This window comes from Falco cherrug, chromosome 5, assembly GCF_023634085.1.
Source record: "Falco cherrug isolate bFalChe1 chromosome 5, bFalChe1.pri, whole genome shotgun sequence".
Taxonomy (NCBI): Eukaryota; Metazoa; Chordata; class Aves; order Falconiformes; family Falconidae; genus Falco; species Falco cherrug.
Window position 1 is genome coordinate 49,787,366 of NC_073701.1, and position 21,220 is coordinate 49,808,585.

Genomic DNA, 21,220 nt, shown 5'->3' on the forward strand with positions numbered 1-21,220 from the left:
TAACAGAAATGTTCTTTATAGATGGGGAATATTCTGATATTCTGTCCAGGTCAGCAGCAGCAGCAGGATTAAACCCCAGTATCTTGGCATGTACACTTACTTTATAAGAGAAAGAAGGGCTGGAAGTACAGTGATCATCATCTCCTCTCAGCACAGTGAAAAGACTGTGACATTAAACTTCTGGAGATAAGGTGCCACGAGAAAGTTGTGCCTCTTTACACAGGCATGCAGTGTGTGGAAAGAAGTAGAATTACAAAATTTAATGAAGCCTTATGAAAAATTATTACATTTTCAATCTTGTAAATGGTCATCAAATCACTAAAGGGAAGATCTGATTTTGCATTACAGTAAATCGGAGCACAAGCAAAATAGAGTAACGAGCACACATACCTTGACTAAGCTACCTGCAAAGTAGTATAGCTTTGGAGCCTGGATGCTTGGGTCTTTTATGTCACCTATGGAAATAGCAATTGGATCTTATATATCTAAAAGATTCCTTTCCTCACATTCACATACTTGAATCATTGTCCATTTGGCTATTAACACAAAAATCTTTTGTATAATAGGGATGAAGTACGGTTACAAAATGAAATAGGCATGGGAGTGAGCTGTAAATCTGTTCGTTTATGTAGCCAACTTCTGAAGTGAGTACTCTGTGTTATATGATGTGTTTGTTTTGCACTAAATCTTGGAAATGTTTGTAAAATTGCTAGTGACACCGTAATGTAGTTCCTATCTTGGATCCACTGATACGGACATATAGTGGATATTACAGCCAAAGTGCTAAGAGAGGAAATGGAGATTTGGAGGTAGTTTGACAATATCTACAGCTGTGAACTAGAGAAGGTTTGGCAAGAAATCAAAGCTGAAGTTGAGTAAAGAGTTTTGAATCATTCTGGAAGGGCATGCCAAAATTTTCTGGATAGAGACAAACATAAAGAGGGATCAGAAGAGATACTGTAAAAGTAGAATGAAATGTGTAAAGATAAGGCAGGAGTTTGATGATGGTATACCAGCGTGTATGTGAGCAGGCATCTCCGTGTAACCTATTGCAGGAGAGAGTGCTAGAATCAAGTTTTTCTGACAAGGTATTAATGACTTTAAAAATAGCTAAATGTGCACCAAAGCTTATTTTTAAAGACAGTCTATAATAGCTTGTATATCAAGTAATCAGGAAAACTAAAACCACACAAGCTCACGCTGCTTTTGAAGTTTAATTTTGGTAGGATTTTTTTAATATGCCTTACCTTTATGCAAGAAAGTGACTAACTGGAAAACCACATATTTATGAATTACAGGAAACATCTGGGAAAAGCTGATTGTAAGAGAATGTTATGAAAGTACGCATAACAGATTCTAACAGAATTGGTAATTGAAAAATTGAGAGTTGAGCAAATAACTGAACCCTGGTTTTATTCAATTCTAGATACTGCCTCTGGATCTGCATTGTAACAGAGTCCAGCTTATTAGAGGTTGGTGACTTCTTTTTTCAATTCTTACATACAGTTTTAAAAAAATAATTTATTACCATGTTTAAGTAATGAAGTGAAAGATATGAGCTTCTTAGTAGCAAATAATTAGTCCCAATGCAATGGAAAAAGTGGTAAAAACAGTGTTAATTCAGAAATTTATGCTGAATTAATGCACAGAAGCAGTATTGTGCTTTTGGCCTCAGCAACGTGATTAGTTTTTAAATGTAAGCTATATTGAAGTATAACATTGTAGCATTAGGTCCACTGGCAAGGTTTGTTGATTCAAATACGTGTCTGGTTTGAATTGATATTTTATATGTATATCTGTCGGTTCCTGTTTGAAGGTTGGAGTAGTCTGTTCTTCTGAGACTGCATCTGCCATGAAAGCCACACCAAATAATCTTTTTATAGATATAATACAAAAACATAGGACCCGATCTATGTTTTCATTGACTATTTAGATATGACCTATTGAGTTCTAAAATGTATATATGTTTGAAATGTGGGAGGTGGTACCGGGTGATCAGGTTAGAGCAGGCTAAAGCCCTTCCTGACTTGGCTCTGTAGATAACATATTGCTGGGCAATAGGAAGCCCATAGCTCAGTGATGATTGTATTCACTATAGAAAGGTAGACTAACTTTAGGCTACCTATAAAGTCATGTTACACTGCAATAAGCAACATTATGTGCCTCTGATGAAGCTAGTCTGGTGGGATGGACAGTTGAAATAACAGTGGCAGCTCAACTGGGCATAGTGATTTCTAATCCATCTAGCTGCCTATAGGAGTATGCTTAGATTTTCCTTAGGGGTATGCGAGCGTGATTCCCCCCACCCCCTCAAAGATCACTTAAAGATTGTGTGAAGTTAATGTATATTTCTAAGACTAACATTCAAGAAAGAACATAAACAAGAGATGTTTTAATAGAATTTTGGAAACAATTTTCAGTATATGGTTTTAAACGCTTGAAGTGACATTCACTATTCTGTTGTAGAACAGGACCAGAGGAAGTCACAGCTCCTAATGGCAAAACATGATTCCTTGGCTTAAAGTTATTTATTACTGACATGTTCAACTTCTGCACCTTTTACCTGCTATAATTTCATTAATTTTCTGCTGCTGGACAAGGAAAGCACCAGCTCAGAGTAGTGCTATAGTGACTCTTGTAGGTATTGACCTATCTCTAGCTCAGATCTTTCTTTTAGTCTGAACTATTATGTCTTTGACTGATACATTGAAAAACTGTTTTGTTGAATGTTTGTGTAGTGCTGAACCCAAGGTATCTGTGAAATATAAGCACATAACATTAATTCTTCTTATGCATTGTTTTTTGGGTGGGGTTTTTTTTGTGAAGTACCTCCTTGCATTTCTATTTTACATACTGCTTCAGTTGCTTTTAATTTAATGAATAAATTACAGTAGAACAGAATTAATTTCATAGTAATTTCTGGCTAACCTGTCTGAAAAATACCCCAAAATCTCTGATTTTACTGTTTAATTAATTATTCTAGCGTCAAATATTTATCTGACTGTTTTGGCTGTTTTCAAATTAAAATTACATGACTTTTTGTATACTATATTGCTCAATGCTAGTAAAATGGCATATGTTGTAGGCATGATTTCAGTCTTTGAAGCTTGATTTATCACAGAATCAGAGAATCGGAGAATCACAGAATGGTTGGGGTTGGAAGGGATCTCTGGAGATCATCTAGTCCAACCCCCTGCTAAAGCAGGTTCACCTAGAGCAGGTTGCACAGAATTGTGTCCAGGCAGGTTTTGAATGTCTCCGGAGAAGGAGACTCCACAATCTCTCTGGGCAGCCTGTTCCAGTGCTCTGTCACCCTCAAGGTAAAGAAATTTTTCCTCATATTCAGATGGAACTTCCTATGTTTCAGTTTGTGCCTGTTGCCCCTTGGTCTGTTGCTTGGCACTACTGAAAAGAGCCTGGTACCATCCCCATCCTCTTGATATTGCCCTTAAGAAATTTGTAGGCATTGATAAGATCCCCTCTCGGTCTTCTCCAAGCTAAACAGGCCCAGCTCTCTCGGCCTTTCCTCATAAGGCAGATGCTCCAGTCCCTTAATCATCTTCATAGCCCTCCGCTGGGCCCGCTCCAGTACTTTCTTGTCTCTTTTGGACTGGGGAGCCCAGAACTGCACAGGTCCTTCTCTGCAGAGCTGTCTGCAGCCGCTAGCCTGTACTAGTGCATGGGGTTTTTCTCCCTAGGAGGAACACTTGCCTTTGTTGAACTTCATTAGGTTCCTCTCTGCCCAACTCTCTGGCCTGTCCAGATCTGATGGAGCTAGTAGCTGGCCTTGTGTGGTGATGCAGGACAGTGTGCTTCTCAAACCTGTAGCAATGCACACTGCTATAAGCAGACTTTCATAGTGGTTCTGTCCTCTCTGCTTATAAATAAACCTTATTATATCTTTTTCCATAGGACAAGTGTTCATGAGACAGATCTTTCATTCCTAAAACCTGTTTTGTATCTGAGATTAAGTCCATCAAATGATTCTCATCCATCTTTTCTGTTTGAGAAAGATTTAAGCTACCTTTGTTGCACTATTCCTCATGCTCAATTTTCCATATATGTGTCGTCATACTTTCCTTACCAATAAGCCCATAATTGGCATGGCACATGCAGTTCCTTTGTTATTAAAGAACCATTCCCCTGCTTATTGTTCTGTATGAATGAGCTTGTGATTCCAGGAGCAGCTGGGTATACCTGATGCTTTTTGTCTTCATTCAGAATGGCCACAGTCTCCTGCTGTTTCTAATTTATAACTGCCATCAGTAAAGATGAATATTACTTTTATGCTTGGGCTGGGAAAAAAGCAAAATGAAGGACAAAGGTCCTTACTGAGGAGTGGGAGGTGGAAGTGCCGGAGCCTGCACTTCCCTGCAGTGGCAGATAGCATTGCTTATTCTCCTGCTGGGAAAGGGCACCTGCATACAAGCCCATCAGGTAGTGCTGTGGGTCCGTGTCTGCGTAGCTCCAGGAATCCTGCAGGTCAGGTGTAATACATGCAGTGCCTCATCCAGTACTTTTCCCTGGGGAAAGCACTGGAAGCAGCTGAGAGTAAGCTGCTGTCTCCTGCATGGCTCTCTCCTGATCTCCTGGGACATGGAGAGGGAGCAGGCCACATGCTAAGCTTATAGCTCTGACCACCATCTCTCAACAGTGCCTGTCATGTAAAACGACAGCAAGGCTGGGGGGAGGGCAGCGCATCTGTAATATGACTTTGCAGCCTCCCTTTTACTCTCTGACCTTATGGGATTAGACAGCCTTGTGTAGGATCTGCCAGTCGTTTGTGCCTCGTTCAGGGTTGGGAGAGATGCTGAGCTGTGCTGAGCTGCAGCAGAGGAGTGCTCTCTCTGGCTGCAGACAAGTGGCACAAGGTCCCTGCTGTGTGCCTCTCACACAGTCTGGCTCAGAGACATGGTTCTGTGAAATGACCAAGTGCAATGACTCCCATCTATTTGAAGAGAAAGTTGAGAGGCAAGTATATCATTCGGTAGGTATTCAGCAGGAGCAATGGTGTTTGTGTTGTGTTAGTTACTGCATAAGTTTCATCTAAGAAAGCTCTTTGAAATATGCTATAAGTTGATTAAATATCCAGATATTCAAAGGTAATGCTTTCTATAGATAGTTGTATTTCTATGATGCAATTCCCATTAAAATTAAGCACTGCAGTGCCCCAAAGTATGGAAGAGTTAGATCTGTGTTTGGATATAACTGTTGCTTCAAACTAAATACTTCTCAACAGTCTTGCAGAATTCACTTTGAATATGTTTGAATGTGTAGAAACAGTTCAAATCAACATTCTTCTGAAAAGGCCTTCACAGGATACATTCTGCTTATTATACATTAATTTCTGTAACTCTGCAGCTGCCTTTTGTATTGGAGGCTTTATTTTTGAATTACTGAAGTATTTTAAGAGCGATGCTCTTGGGAAAAGCATAAACAAAGTACAAAGGCCAGTCTGTTTTCCACATAGTAGATTGTTGTTGAAGAGTTTGTGCCAGCCAGTACAGAGTGCAATCGTGTCTTAACTCCTCTCAAGAGAGATGAATTACTCAACTGCCTTGGCTCCTGCTGCTCCACATTCTTATCCTTTGAGATGTATTGTTGGAGTGGTCTGCTCCTCTTCACGGAACAGCCAGTGTGGCAGAAATGTAAATGTGTAGTGTTGTCTTCTTCATGGGTCTTTTTTCACAGGTCTTCACCTGTGAGCTGTTTTAGATATGCACCATCTTTCCCAACAGTGTAGTTAATTGTGCTTTTGAGATTTTTTTTCTTTTAAAGAAAGCCAACAGATTTTTTTCAAACAATAGAACTATGCACAGCAGTATCAATTAAAACTGCTGCAAATTTGCAGAGATGACATTATTGATTGATACACTGATACATTGCAACAGCCCAGGTAATTTATCTTACCATTTTGCTGTTCAGAAAATTTTGTTCAGGGCTGTAATTTCTTCTGGTGGTTGACACAATAGGGACCGTAAAAAGACAAGGTATGTCCAACTAAGATTGCCTAATTCAAGTGTATTTCTGTCTTCAACTCATTTTGCTGTGAAGCAGGTAGCACTGTGTGCCTTCAACATTTTTTTTTTTAAGTTTGGGGTTGCAGCTACAAACATGTTTTAATGTAGATACCACTGCAGTTTCTTAACATGCCTCAGTACTGTTACACCTGCTTCATTGGATGAGAACAGAGTGTACCAAATGGCCTTGCACGACTGATGTCTTGGATGTGTGGCTTTTCACTTTGGATCAAGAAGAGTGTATGTTTTTCATTAAAAAGACTAACTCTTCAAAAAATTGCTTACTGGAGCTTCCACGAATTATGCAAGGCAGTAGTTATTCATAGATTTTTAGGACAAAAGTAATTCCTAGACAATGCAAACCACAGAACCTTTTCCCGATACAGACATTAATTTGAACTGCATGGGTTTTTTTTAAAGATGTCTCAGTAAGATGCTCCACGTGTTTATACTTGCACTATTAGAAATGCTCATTAACTCTAAAGGGACTCCAGATGAAGAGATCAGAGATTAATGTTTACATTACAGACTTTTTTAATGATAGGTTGGATGAATCCCAGCCTGTGTTAAAATATATTTTAAAATGAAATAAATGTTAAAACATTATGGATAGTATGAAATCTGTTACTGTCTACTGGTATCTGTGGAATGTGCTATTTCATCTTAGCTTTCCTTTGAATAAACCAGATAGGCTGAAGTCTTGCCTGAGGCAAGTTTCAGAAATGTGACTATATAACTGCTCTAGAAATTGTTCTTAAATTTAGTCCTAAACATCCATTTGAGGTGTTGATTCAAGGACTAAATGCAGAATGGTCACAATAACTTTGCTAACATAATGTACTGGTCCTAAATATATCAAATACAAAAGCATAACTTAAGTATTAATTCTAAAGGTAATTATGTATTAGTGTATAATTCTCCTGCTTATCTCTTCAGGGATGGCTAAAATGTCACACTAGAAGTGCACATTCAGCTGGTTTCCTGGTCCTTGCTGAGTTTGCTTCAGCGTGTTTTGGGCTGCAGCTCTCCTTTTTATAAATCAGATTTCATGCTAGTTCTTTAAAATAATACCATTCTAAAATTGAAAAAGGATAGCAGTACCATATTACTTTGTAAGTGAGAGCTGGATAAAAATTTGATCCACATATGAATAATAAATGATTCACTACTCTCTACCTGATTTTGCAGATGGGGTATAACAAATTGCTGAGTTACATGTGCTCTGTTAATCCTGAATCATGGTAATTTAAACAGCAGTGTTGCTAACTGTTCGTTATCTCATTTTCCTGTCATCTGCATACATCTACATGTCTATACACATACATATATTTGTGCATATACATAAGCAAGGTACATTTTAATTGTGGTCTCTTCTGGATGATACCCATTTTAGTTACTCTAGTGGATACAGTAGGTTTGCTGATTTTTTTGTTTTTTCTTCTGTCCAGAATAAACTTCAGAGTTTCTCAGTAATCTCCTGTAAAGTATTTGGCTGATATACAGCATATGTCAGCTACTGTTCTAACCTTTGAAAGTTTCTCAAAAACTTATTGGTGTTTTTCATTAAATGTAGAGCATTGCAAATGCCAACACAACTTTACAATTTCAGTGATTGCTTCTGCAGATTAGGAATCACTGTGCTTCTGCTGAAGTAACATAGAAGAATCTAATATTAGTTTGAAAAATGGTGTTATGAGTTCAGCTTCTGGATGTGCATCATGTGTGGACAGGAGAGAGGCCATCTGCTGTCTGCTCTGTGCTGCTCTCCTGGTGAGAAGAACCGTGTTGGCAGCTGATGGGAAAGCAGTGAGACTGTTTTGGCAGCAGCCAGGTCTGCTGTTTGTTCTCCCAGGAGATCAGCTATGGGATAGTTAATGGGTCACAAAGGTGGCTTCTACAGCTGTAGGTGAGACTTGTGTTGGCTGGATTGTTTGATATTCTTGATAGGTTTGAGTCTGCCAAGAGTCACCAGAGACTCTAACTGCAGAGCATTTCTGGAGAGCTGGACACATTTTTCATCTGAGTAGTGGCAAAGGAAATCTGCTTGGCCAGAGAAATGTTGTTAGAAGTGGTCTTTTCTCTGCAGATGCATGAGGGGCAGTGGTCTGCAGGGACTGTGTATTTTTACTAAAGATAACTTCATTTTGAAACTTACATTTATTTCTACTGCTCTGTCAAAAATAGATATTCAAAGTATGAAATTGTGCAAGAAGATGTATGTATACTGCTGTGGGATACAAACTGATCTAGATGTACAAGTGTTTCCTATCTCTGTTTTTCTGTTGGGATTTTTTGTTTTGTTGTTCTTTTTGTACTACGCCATTTTTCTTAGCTCATTTTTCTCTCTCTTACGATTTGCTTCCTTCTGGAGTAATTGCTTCCATTGAAATCCAATGCTTATTAACCTAACATTAGGATCAGGATTTTAGCAGGATCTTTCTTGTCCCTCCCACAAACAGTTATTTTTTTCCCTTAGGCTTGCCTAAAGAAGGCAGAAAAGGCTGAAAGTATGAGGTCTTTCACCGCATATGCCTCTTACAGTTCTTATTGTTTCCTACCAGCCTGTTCGTATCCCCAACAAAAAAATGCCTAATGCAGTAATCCTATAAGCACTGAGTACCTTTCCTGTGATAAAAATCACGGCCATGAACACTGATGATGACGAGTCCACAAGCTACACCATCTTTCTACCAGGTCAGCATAGGGAAAAGAGAAAATGACAGCAGATGCCAGCACATTGCTTTATGGGCATGGACCAGACTGCATCTTGAAAATGTTCCTCCTTCTGTTTCATGACAGAGCTTGAAGATGAAAATATTCTTCTAAATGAGTATCGATTTAGGTGCTTTAGTAGACCACGTGTGAGTTATTAGAGTACGTTACTGAGCTGCATTAGCTTGCTCTCAGTTAATTCCCTCTTGATAAACAATTCTCACAAAAATTCTTTTGAGAATCATATTTAAGGTGTGGGATCTAACCTGTGTATTTCTGAGCCTTCTATCCCTTGTTTTATAGAACAATGGAAACCCATACTTTCCAGAGTGATGTTTGTGCATGCTGGAATATGCCTGTTTGAACTCAGTGCTGGTTCTGGGAACAGCATTTTTATCACAACCTCTGTTTTGACAGGAAGCTTTCATTTAGCTTCGCATATTCATTTCATAGGAGGCATTTGCATGTAATAGCCAAACTGCATCTGGGAAATTGTGACAGGAGCAATCAAACTGTGCATGACTTTAAGGGTAAAACAAGCAGGTGGTTGCCAGCAGTACTGCTCAAGTCTGAATGACGCCTCTCAGAGTGGGGCTGGGAAGGGGAATATGGAAATTTCCCATGAGGACCACAGAGACCAGGAGGGTGTCAAGAGGGCTTTTCAGAGGTTTTCCCTCACTGGAAGCCAAGTGAAGCAAACAAAGGAGAGTTGTTTGTCCAGAGTGCTCAAACCAAACCATGGACTAGTTATTCCTCAGGGATATGACTAAGAAAGGAATGAACAGTCATGTGGGTTTTAGGAAGAAAATATTTAAGCAACTCTGGGTCTTAAAAAGGATTTCAGAGACTTGAGATTCAGGTGAAAGCCAGTCCACCCTTGGGGAAGGCATGGAAGAGACAGCAGTAGGGTGATGAGACATCAATCCTGTTAGGCCTTTGCCTTCAATACAGAGTAAAGGTTGTTTATATTAATGGTAACATTTAAGGAAGAAGTAAAACCTGTGAAGAGACTCATTACCAAGTAGCTAATAGAATGGCTATCAAAGCTGGCTTGTGGACCACCCCAGCTCCTTGCTCTGCCTGGTTTAATTGTAGTTGTGGCAGCAACCACTGTCAGTTCGTGCTCAAACTGCTGAGCCTTGGAGCTGTGCAAGGATTAAAAGTATCTCATCAGCCATTTAGGTTGGTTTCTGTTATGAGGAGGGCCTACAGTTAAAAAAAATCATAAATACAATTCAAATACTTTGGGGGTTTTATTTCACGCTTTATACATAGTTACATATACTTACACACGTTATATATAACAATGGTAGTGTGTAGGGTACATATCAGTTTCAAAATATACATTTTAAATTATACTTTTAATGTATATTTAATTATATTGTGCCAGTCATTAATGTTATATTCCTCAATAAATTTAATTAGCTGTTGAAATTTTCATGGACCCTGTGTTACCAGTACCACTAATGTAATGGAGCTTTAATTTGGTATAACATTTTACTCTTTCCTAAGGAAACAAGGATAGTGCAATCACTTTCTGTCTGTCAGTCCTCTGCATCAGGGTTTGAACTGCTGATCTTGCTCCTGCCACATGGGAAGTCTTTAGCGAGTCCTGAAGATAATTAAGTTCTTACAAGTTTCACGATGGCTGTGGCTCACTAAAGAGGAAAAACTTAAATCAGTGCCCAACTGAGTGGAAAGCTGTTACATATTCTCCTTGACAGGAATCGACATATACATACCTCCAGGCTAAGCACAGCAGGTGCTGTCTCCTGCCCAGAAGAGACATCAGGAAGTACATGTGGTAGGAGAGAAGCTGAAATTATTTTGGTTAAGGAGCGTGTGTGAAGTAGGACTCAAGACTGTAGGAAATCGTGTTTCATTGCATCTGTTGGTTGCAGAACAATGCATTACTTTTTTTTTAATTTGACCATTCATATTTCTATTTTCAAGTATATGTAATTACTGAATTCAACAAATATGCAGTTGGAGAGATAAGATGCCTCTGAGATGAGAATGTGTGGGAAATTGAAAGTCTTTATACATTATGCTTAATGCAGCTAAAGCTATTTTTCTTCATACTTTATCTTTAGAATTATTAGCTATGAACCATTCTTTTGGTTTTGTTCCTTGACACCAGTCTAACTTGCAGCTTCAAAAATCTTTTTCTCTGGTCTTTGAACAGATTAGCATTAGTGCTCACTGAAATATGGTAAGCATGTCACTCCAGAAGACCATTTAAAAAACCCTAGATTTCAGTGCAGAGTCACAGTAATTTATGTTCATATTTTCATTAATACCAATGTATTTACTTACTGTATTGTGACAAGAGGATTTGAACGTTATAAATAATTTCTAAAAACCAAGCATAATATTAATTCAGAAGTCTTGCTTTATAAAACCTGGAATGGCCTTCAGCATCAAACTAACTAGAACAAAGAAAAGTAGAAAACAAAAATCAAATAATGCACCTTTTGCAGGCAGAGTGAACAAGACAGCCTTTCAGAGTGCTGTAAAGTTTGTTCAACTTGGCTTCTGACAGGCAGTCAGAGATGTAGGTTTCCAGTGTGGGGAGACACAACTGCCACTGGCCTGCTCTTGTCCTCCTTAAGTCACCAGGGTGTGTGACAGCTTAGTAGATGGTTTGTGGTAAGGTGCAGGACACGGAAAAGCTGATACTACATCTAAACAGGAATTAGCTTTAATAAAAATAGGAATAATTTGAATGAAATGCAAAGAAATAGAGCAAAGATGGCGACATAGGTAAATCAATTGGCAGCATAAAGGCAGACAAATTTGAGCATTATCAAGTGAAAGGAACGGTACACTGGGAATATTAATTTGAATAGTACTGTGTGTTGCTTTCTTTCAGTAGCAATCACTGCAGAGAGCTAGAGGTTGTGTTAGACAACTCAGGAAAAAATTTGTTCAATATACAATAAAAATGAACATTTAAATCATATAAAGTATGGAAAAGGTTAGACAATATGTTTGGAAATATGAATAGGTAGGCATTTTAGAGAAATGTTTTGACACACAAGCTAATTATTTTGCCAAGTAATTAGTTGATTAGGACAGTTCATTTTGCAGATTAAATACTTCCAAGGAGGGTAAAACTGAAGAACTACAATATGGTCAACAGAAGTTGACCATCTGTGTATAAAGTTCCACTTAATCTTCCAAATAATACTAAAAAAGAAGTTACATAGAATTGAAATTATTTAAAAAGTAATTTAAAATTAATAAAATAAAAAAATATTTTACTTAATAATATTAATTGAAGTCATCACTACAGTGTATTCTATCTAAAGAGGTTAAAATTCCAAGGAATGGTCAATGATTATTCCCTGAGAGAGGGTAAGAGGGATACATTTCTTTGTGTTTAAGGGCATAAGCTCAGAAAAGGTTGCAGACAAAGGTGTTCATTAAGGAAATGCTGACTTTTTTTTTCTCTGGTCTCCTACTTGCTGCTTTTATGTTGGAGTAGATGAAGTTAAGCTCTGGATGCCTGCAGTACATGTGCCATCTGTGGTACACCCCAAAATTCTAATCTTGGGGTGCATGCACACACCAACAGCCCTCATCTGCTAGGCTTTTATGCTAGAGGATCTCCTTAAATACAACACAGCTTCTTTCCAGCCTTCACCTGAAAAGAGGACCTTGAGAGGAGACGAGGAGGAGAAAAGGCAGTAAAGAGAAATTACCATTCAGGTCTCATCTCAAATTGGGACATAGCTGGAGTGTGGCATAGGGTTGTTTAGCCTGGAGAGGAGGAGGCTCAAGGGAGACCTTATCGCCCTCTACAACTACCTGAAAGGAGGTTGTAGGCCAGTGGGGGTAGGTCTCTTCTCCCAGGTATCAAACAATAGGACAAGAAAAAACAGCCTCAGGTTGCACTAGGGGAGGTTTAGATTGGATATTAGAAAGAATTTCTTCACTGAAAGGGTGGTCAAGTATTGGAACAGGCTGTCCAGGGAGGGGGGGTGGAATCACTCTCCCTGGAGGTGTTTAAAAAATACATAGATGCGGTGCTTAGGTCATGGTTTAGTGGTCGACTTGGCAGTCCTTGGTTAACTGTTGGACTTGATGATCTTAAGGGTCTTTTCCAACCTAAATGATTCTATGATTCTGTGATATAATGTCAACATAGTCATGAAATATGGAAAATCCTACATCGGATAGAATTGCTGCAGCACTTGTCTTTCGTAACAGCTGTTCCATGCTCAGTTCCCATTCTGTTCAGTTATAGTTTGTATTGTATGAGCCAGTCTATGCAATGCCATGGCATGTTAGAGATGTCTGATGTGCTTGTGCCACTAGCACAGATGCAGGAAGGACTGTTAGGTATAATAGCAGTGCAGCAACTATATCAGGTATGCCTCTCGCCCAGCAGAGTGGGCACAGCTGTACTGCTGTTGCTTCCAGAGCTGGCCAAGTATCTCTGCACAGTCCTGCACCACGTGGCATACAGATAAAACTTTATAATGTAGACTGTCACCCTATCTTTCTTTGTAAAGGATTTGCCTCAAGTTTGGGAGCTATGTAGAGGTGCGTATAATTAATGAAATGCTCTTCAGTGGTGGTGTGGGGATTTTCTACTTTTTATTCCATTTGATTTCCGAAACCCCTAGGATTAACCTTCATCCTGAATGTGTCAGGCCATCCATTTACATTCCACCATCAGTGCACTGTCTTTTCAGTAGCTCAAATATAATTTAATACAGCTAATGATATTTGCAATTTTATTTTCTGGTGCTGAGCTATATTTAATAGAGTTGAAATGTCACGCGACATGCAAATGATAAAATGGCTTTTACATCTTCTCCTAGTTTCTTGACTCCTGAATACGATGTCCTTTTGTTCTGGTTGCTTTGCGTGTTCCATGTGGCCGAGGGAAGTGGTATGGTTTGAAATGAAAGGTTTTACGTATGTAATGTTGAAACCCATTGACATTACTTTAGGAACAGTAGTAATCTAAGCATAAAGGTAGTTGTGAAGGTTAATTAAAAAACGTGTGTTTTATAAGTGGGCTGTGGATGGAGAGATGGGAAATGGGTGTCTCCCTGAATGCTGTGTGTGCTGGAGTAGAACCTAGTGTTTACTGGTTGCTCAGGGACAGGAGGAGAGGTAGGAACCCAGACTGAGAATTTGGTAGGTTACACTATAAAAGTGTGTGGAATGTGGACAGAGCATTTGCAGTGTGATTTTATGTGAAACTCTTCATCTTACGTTTCATTCCTTATTGCGCTGAATTCATTTACAAGAACTCTCTGTCCAGCATAGGGCAAGTCACAGCCAAGAGGCATAGGCAGAAGTTGTATTACCAGATACTGGTGATGAATTTATTGGACTCTATGTATAAAATGAAATACTTTAAATGTATATACAGAGTATAATATTGGTCTGAAATAAGAGCAAAAAGTAAAAAAGGAGAGCATGATCAGATGTTGTAGTATAAGTAGACAGCAAATAATTGATGTTGTCCTTAGAAACTGCTGAAGATCAGTTTGGATTCTTTAGAATTCATTCTGCTGCAGCTAAATCCAGTCTAAATTATATTACAGAAATTCAAAGGTACTATACCTTGACCACTACTTTTTTCATGGTTAGTGGAAAAAAAAAAGGAAGAAACATGCTTCCAAAAAGCCTTGTATACATTTCAGGCTGAATACCATGATTATTTTTTAAAAATTTTCAATGTGATGAAAAAAGTCTTTGGTAAAAAGAGAACAGATTTCCATAGGGGACTCTGAAGAGGTGCGCTGCTTTCTTTAAGTAGATGGCTAGATAGCTTTTGGGACTCTGGACAAGCTATGACAAGCTCGCAACCTTAGAGGCAGCCTCCCTGCATCAGGTAAGATAAAAGGGACTGGGGCCAGATGCAGGCAGGATGCCTTCCAGAAAGACTACAGAGGCTTAGTTTGTCCAGAACTACTGTGATCAGCTCCTACCCACTCCAAAGGTAAACATCACCAAGATGTTTAATAAAATCTGTTCCTGTGTTTCTTTTTTTTGTATAAATTGCAACTGAACGCTCAGATACCTAGCTCAAGTCTTTGTCTCTGAAGGAGCCTGTGCAGCTGCTTATTAAAGAATGTGAGTAAAGAAGAAAATGTGTTTCAGAATCAGATGTGGAAGACCTGGTTCAGGGTGTGGCTTCAGGTCAGACACTTGAATCTTGGCCAGATATGGATTTTGTGGTCATCTAGCTATTTGTTTACATATTGGTTTTAAGCGTGCTTGGGTCTGCAATGGATTTCCCCACCCCTGATTAGTTCCTATAAAATTTCTTCTTTTTACTTGGTAGTCTTCCAGAAGAAATTAGCCCCTTGAAGAATGTGTGATAATGGTGTAATACTGAGGCAAAGTTCTGGCAGGATTTCATGGATTACTTTCATAATGCTTCTACTTGATATTCCCACTGTAAGCTTAACAAAGCCTGGATTATCTTACCCTAAGTGTGTCAGTTGTGTTCAAATCCAGTTGGTTATTTTCATGAAGAAAATTAACTTTTTTAAGTGCTTTGCTGGATCAGTGCCCAGATGATTGTTACCTCTTTCAAGTAAGTGTTTTAAAGCTTCCTTGATCATCATAATAAGGGAATTATACCAATAATTATTAATAAATAGTATTACTCTTTAAATTCCCCTGTGAATCTAACTGCATACAGGAATTAGACCCTCAGTTCCAGTATTTCATAAATGTGCTTTAGCAATCTTAATGCAATCTATTTAATTTCTTACCTACTGATAATACATTTATTATTATTTCTGGTAAAGAGACATCATTTGTGATTTGGTGGTGGACAGTTTCAATCACATGGTATTATATAATGAATCATCCAAACTGCCCCTGTTGAGGAAAACAAGACAGTCTTGAATTGATTTTTAAAAATTACCCTTTAAAAGGTAGAATCTCTTCCTTTTCAAATCTAGGAACCTAACTAAGGATCTTGGATCTAGGTATTTGTGTCAGTAAAAAGGAGAATTTGCGAATAAGAATGACTTCAGTAGAGTGCCAAAACCAAGGCTGTGTCATTTTGACAAGCTTTTCCTACTTTTCCGTGAGCATTTCTACATCTCTTAGAGATGAATGTTGAAGAGGAATTGTAGCACTAACCCACCTGATCCTTCCTGGTAACTTATGCATCACTGATTATCGCATCTCCATTGTGATGAACCTGCTGGGAAAAGCCTCAGTGGAGGTACTGCAGGTGTCCATTGCTGTCAATGGCAATTTTGAATGCTGAAGCAGTCCAGCACAGGTCTCGTTCTGCTTGTATGAAATGCTACTTGGTAGTCTTCTAGAAACGTTATTTTAATAAGCTCAGGAGAATTGCAGGGGAACTTCTGGATGTCAGTACCCAAGATAGCTCATCTCTTGTCCTCAGCCAGCTGGGTGACATGGAGCCGAAGCCCTTTCTCCTAGCAGCAGCTTCTGATAAAAGCCCAAGGCTTCAGTGCCTGCCGCAGGTCTGATCACAAGCCCTACCCCTTACCTTCCTGTACCAGCACTGCTCTTGGTGTGAAGTTGATTGGAGTCAAGAGGAGAAGCTTGATGCTGTCACTAAAGGGTAGCTGGAGAGGACATGAAGAATGTGACTGAAGTCACATATGAGGTAAATGGCATGTGTTGTAGTACCAGACATAGACTGAAGTGAGCAATGAATAGAGAACCATGAAAGTTGGAAATTATATGATTGCCCTCCTCCCCCACCTCCCACCCCTGCCAAAGAATGGTAGAAATCTGAACTTTTAAAGGAAAACGCAGGAAAGTGTTCTGGTTTGGTTGGAGGGCAAAGGCTACTACAGAGCAATGTTCCAGCTATTTGTGCTGCTGTATGTCTAGACTGGTTTTTAAAGTATTTTAAAATGAGCAGTGTAGGTACCTTCCAGACACCTTGTAGCACTACAGAGTCACAGAAGCCACATACTTTCTCCACTTGGTCTCTGGTGGTTTTGTTCTCTGTTCTTCCTGTTGTGACAAACAAAATCTTGTTCTGTGCCATCTTCAAGTCCAACACCTCAGAGCATTTGATGCTGTTCATTGGTTTCTTCTAATACCAGTTTCATGCTTCTTTTCTTGGATGAGACTATATATCAAACTAAACAAGCCAACAAGCATACTTGTGTCTTGAGAAGTGTTCCTTGGTAACAAAAGATAGACTGGGAAGTCAGAGGCTTTTTTTGTAATCTGTGTATCTGACAAGGTTGTGTTGGTAAGGAACAGAGGTAACAGAGGTTTATCTTTTTCTTATCTGATGCCCTACTCAAGTACACCAAATGTAATTTATAAGATAGGTTTCATTAGGACACAAATTAATAATCTGGAACAGGTATCTCATTAAATATGAAAAACTGTAGGTAAAACACATTTGAAAACCAGTCACTCTGTGTCCTTGCAGAGCTGGCATTTTCTGCCACTATGGTAAAGCAAACAGTATGCAAGCCTCCAGTTTCTCCTGGTTTTGCAACTACTGAGGGTTGGCAGCAGATCTGCTCCTTACCACATGGAAGTTCCTGATCCTTTCAGGGTTTTCCAACTTGCCTCACGCTACAGGGTCCCAGCTTGCTGTGCCCCACACCAGCAACTAACCCCACACTGCACGGCCGGCCACTTCTGGGTGGGTGACATACCGGAGAGAAGAGATTCCCCTGCAAAGGCAGAGGGCACCATGTGAGCTTGTTCAGCTCATAGAGCATAGCCTGTGGAGACGTCACACTCTTTCCCTCCCTCTAAGGGTTCTCAGTCCCAGATTCCATATGGCAGGGCAGCATAGGCAGCTGACCCAACTACTTTGTGCCCTTCTGTACAAAATAGACCATGCACATTGTTTTTACTGAAAACATAACCCTTCAAGGTACATATACATCACTGAGGAACTAGAGGGGGAGATCGAGGAGATGGTGAAACCTGTCATCGAAAAGTTATATAGGGTTTGCTTTTGACAGACTGTTGCCCTTCACGCAGGGTGTCCCTCACAGATTTTTGTCAAAACAGCATAGTCACTGCCCATGGTGCAGTACACTATTACCTGCTTGCTGGTGCAAACCCACCTCCTCCATCTAGCCTTAGATGGGTGTCAGCACCAAGTGTTTTTGTGTCTCCCATCAGTAGCCCCAGTTAAAGTCATACTGTTTCTGTTAGAGCAACAGTGATGTTCATTGATATCTCACCTTGATATCTTCATATTCTTGTGTGATAAACATAACTAATTACTAACAAACAAACATTTCCCACACTTGCATAATCTTGCAGTCCTACAGGAGTTAATAGAAAATGCCTGTAGCTCTATGGCAGAATTGGAACCTGTAGGTTAAAAAACTAATTTTTGAAACCATGACCACAATTAATAAGCTTGCATAGGTCATTTAAATGTCACTGATTTCTGCTCCATGTTTTGTGCAGCACCGTAGCAGTTTTGTTTTACATTAGGAAATGAGAGGAAGACTCTGGTAAGAGATATCTAGCAAATTCAGCATTCCTATCACAAAAGTTTGCCAGCTTTTTAAGAGCTGATAACATATCAGTAGTCTGGAAATACCCTGGGGTAAGACCATTAATTGAATTGTCCAGAAGATTCCTGTTCTTCTTTATTGTCAGGTTATCTTAGGACATTACTCAATCTGATAGGGACAAAACCTTTTACATGCTTTTTGGCATAAAGTCCACTGAAAACAGGGTGAAGAGATGGAATATGGCCAATTCCATGCTTAAGTTCCAAACTAACTTAATTCTTTCCTCTTTTGAGAGCACTAAATATATTTATATTTCATTCTCTTAATGGATAAATTCTGTTCTTTATTTTTAAAGTTGTATGCCTGCAGTTGTCTTATTTTAGATCATGCTCATGCTTACACAGATTAATACTTCCTATGTGAAATTTGGTGAAACTTCTATATAATGAAACTGCTACAGAACAGGTGGGCTGTATCAATCCCATTTAGTCAAATCTTAAGTGCCAGATGGTATATTTGCAATTGTATTTCAGGATTTGATCACAGATTCATTATTTGTCAGTACCCTTAGCTTCTACTGCTGTTGCAAGTAAAAGCTTTGTGTACAGAATGGAGCCCAACACTTCTTGTAAACCCTAAAAATTAGAGCCCCCAAGCACACAGTTAAACTGTCATGTAAGAATTCTATCTTCTGTTCCTCAGAAGTTAAAGTCTTCATCTGGGATAACTAGAAGGCCTGGATATTTCGTATTTTGGTACAGATGTACTTTTTATTAATGTTGCTGCTTATCTTCACAGACATGTTATGGTGGGTTACTGTAGATGTCAATTAAGTCACTGCAGCTTTCTTGCCTTTGAAGCATGCTGTGCATTTTTCTGTCAAAGAACTAATAAAATAAATAAATAAAGGGTAACTGCTATAAACTCAAAGGCCCAAACAGTTAATTTTCAATTACTTACCTGACTGGTTAGATGGAGAGCTATAAAAAGGCAGTACTGCAACTGCTTTTTTTTGTTGTTGCTGTCTGTTAGCTGCTGTATCCCATGAGGCACAGTTAGTCTTATATGTTGGTACAGCTTATATGGAACATTTCTCATATTTGTCAAGGAATCACTGTTAGTTTTTGCAGGCTTCCAGAAAGCTCTTATTTCAGTTACTGAGGTTTTCTTTAACTTATCTTCATAGGACCATCCACACTGCAGCAAAGGTATGTAAGTGTCTGTACAAGCAGTGGGAAAATGTTGCAGTCCTTCAGCCATCCCCTCATCTGCTGAAAAACAAAAAGTTTGGTCTTGCAACTGTGGCTTGTAAAAGAATTAGCCAATGACCAGAAATACTTAATTTGCATTAAATAGCTTAGGATATTTTTTTTAATATCTGTGAAATGGTTAGCTTGATTTTTGTGTATTAAAGAAGTTGGTGAGCATTTGCATCTGTGTACATAAGATGTATGTGTGATACTGTGTCATTTAGATTTATTTTTGTTTGTATGTTTCCTTTTGATTTTCACTACTAAAATGAAATAAACCAAGCAACATCAGTCATTCGACCAAAAAATACTATTCTTTCAGAAATAGATCACACCCATTCAAAAGTTCTCTTCATTTTTTATTTACATACTTAGTGTTCACTCATTCAAAAACAATATTCCCACAATATATCCCTTACATGACATTTCACTTTCGGACTTGAAATTGAACTCCTATTTCCTCAAACACCACTAGCTTTTGTCCCCGTTAGGAATTTGGTGTTAGTAGCATTGCTTCTATTTCTTTTAAAAGAAGCAAAACAGCTTTCATACCCTGTGAAGTGTTTGCAGCCCTTCATGTTTTGTAGTTCATATCATGTTGTGTCTCTCACAAAGTGCTGCCTACTATTCCTTTGTCTGTTCAGAGAAAGTTTTAGACATTAGTGTGCTCATTCAGGTTCCAGCATCACTCTCTTGAAACACCCTATTCTGTATGTGTTGGTGAAATCTGCCTTTTGCCAGATAAGAGATCACATAAAAACCTGAACAGTTTATTTGAGATTACAGTCTGGGGAGGAGGGAGTTATACTAAAAGCCATGTCAACATCACACTGGTGTAATTTAGAAAATACGAGTTAGAGGAAAGAGTGCTTATTCCCACTTCCAAGGAACTGACAATCCTGGTTTGGCTTAGTTTCATCTTTGCCCCCAAAGTGGTGAAATTTACAGATTTAATTGATTTTCCACTAAATTCTCACCGATGACTGAGAGTTTTCTACTTCGTTAATTGCTAGACTCTTCCCCCTGCAATCTACGATACATATTTAGAACTGGTCAATTTACGTAGTCTATTTGCAGTTAGTAATTTATTACAGTGCATTTATAAGGAGAAAGTGGAGGATTAAAAACATTATTGTTCTTGGACCTGGGAATGCATATTACTGCAGGGAAAGATCCTTCCTAGGAGAACCTGAATGTCTTATTTGGTTGTTACTTGGAGACACACAGTTGTTCACAAGCTAAGAAGAACTGCTTTTGTTCTTTTTTGGGTTTGCTATTTGTATTTGTATGTTTATTTTCTCTCTGGTCAGATAGAACTAACTGTGTGTGTTGTATGATTGAAGCATCTGTCGATTCAGAGAACTGTGAACAAATGGAGGTGACAGTCAAAAGCAACGCTCTGGCAAAGAGGAGAGGGCTGTGTGCTGGTGGTGGGTAGCAGGGGATGATTGTCACTGACAATGCAGACTGTTGGTGGCAGGGAAGTGGGAGGCTTTCTGCTCATTTTTGCTTCTTTACTGGTAAGCTACTGATCTAAGTTGACCTGCATTTAAAAATACTGGGTGATCCTGACTGGCAAATATGTTTGACATGAGGATGAAGATCAAATACTGGCCTCCCACCTCAATTTTCCTGTGATTTGCATGCAGCCAAATGCTATCCAATGCTGTGTATCAGGGAGGACACTTGACATTTTCTTCATTCAGAAGTGTAGTGTGATGTGCAGAGCTAGCAGGGAATGGAGTAAAATCAGTCAAGCAAATAATATATTTCTTCTAGC

At 38.9% G+C, this 21,220-nt stretch overlaps 1 protein-coding gene across 1 annotated transcript in view; it reads left to right on the forward strand.

The window, feature by feature from the left end:
- CNTN1 (contactin 1) overlaps positions 1-21,220 on the forward strand; it is a 244,651-nt gene that overhangs the window by 70,260 nt on the left and 153,171 nt on the right. Inside the window, exon 3 of the mRNA XM_055712517.1 lies at positions 1,427-1,472. The gene's annotated coding sequence lies outside the window, so the exon portion shown is untranslated. The remainder of the gene's footprint in view (positions 1-1,426; positions 1,473-21,220) is intronic.